General features: G+C 48.4%; 1 non-coding gene across 1 annotated transcript; it reads left to right on the plus strand.

The window, feature by feature from the left end:
* Positions 1-603: 603 nt before the first annotated feature.
* Positions 604-676, plus strand: TRNAG-CCC (transfer RNA glycine (anticodon CCC)). The gene has a single exon. It is a non-coding gene; the product is annotated as a tRNA-Gly (tRNA).
* Positions 677-1,105: the final 429 nt, after the last annotated feature.

Raw genomic sequence — 1,105 nt, forward strand, 5'->3', positions numbered from 1 at the left:
AGCACTGTGGTCAGGCTTCTGTCTCCATCACTCTACAGATATTACTCTCAACAAGGTCACTCCCTTCCTAAGACCATTTGATGACTCCAGATTTTCCTCGGGACGAAGTCCAAACTCTTTAAAATGGCATGTGGTCATTTGCAGCCTTCCCTCCCGTCTCTCCCTTTTCTGCCTGCACTCCTCTCCCCTGCCTGCTGCCCACTCCCCACACCCACACACACTGTGAGTTCCCACCCCACAGGACTGCTCGGAGCTCCCCAGAAGCATCATACTTCCACCTCTAGGCAGTGATGCTCTGAAGTGGTTTGTACCCGCTTGTGAGAGTTTGGTGTACATTCCTTCCCTATTATGTGTTTGGTGATGTCCTGTTGGTAGCCTAAAGTCGGCCATGGTGGGAGTATTTATATCAAGGAAATGGGCAAATTCTACAAACTAGGGCCTTCTTGCCTACCTCTAGAGAGATGGCTGTTAAATATCTACCACACACCATTGCTTCTAGGCCTGTGCACATATGTTCTCCCCTCCACCCCAGCTTGGCTCAGCTTAAATGTCCCTTCCTTTTGGAAGCTTCCCCTGACTCTTCAAGATTGGGATAGAGGGACTTCCCTGGTGGTCCAGTGGTTAAGACTCTGCGCTCCCAATGCAGGGGGCCCAGGTTCGATCCCTGGTCAGGGAACTGGATTCCGCATGCCACAACTAAGACCTTGTGCAGCCAAATAAATAAATAAATATTAAAAAAAAAAAAAAAGATTGGGATAGATACCCTTCTCTGTGATTCTATGGAAACTTGGGCAGCACCCTTCCCCATCCCCCCTCCTCCTCCCCATGGCACGTATAGTACTGAATTTTTCTGTATCCTATACTGAGCAAGTGAAGTCTTTGAGGTCAGGGAAGGCTTCAAGGTGTGGTTCTCCAGTCAGCAGCGTGATCACCACTGGGGAAGCTGGTTAGAAATGCAGACTCTCAGGCACACCCCAGACTGATTGAATCAGAAACTGCATTTTAACAAGATCTCCGGGGATTGAGTGCATTTAAATTTAAGGTGCACTGCCTTAGGGGCCATCTCATCATTTTTCAAATGGAAAAACAAAACATCAGGGGCCTT

This window comes from Eubalaena glacialis, chromosome 12, assembly GCF_028564815.1.
Source record: "Eubalaena glacialis isolate mEubGla1 chromosome 12, mEubGla1.1.hap2.+ XY, whole genome shotgun sequence".
Classification (NCBI taxonomy): Eukaryota; Metazoa; Chordata; class Mammalia; order Artiodactyla; family Balaenidae; genus Eubalaena; species Eubalaena glacialis.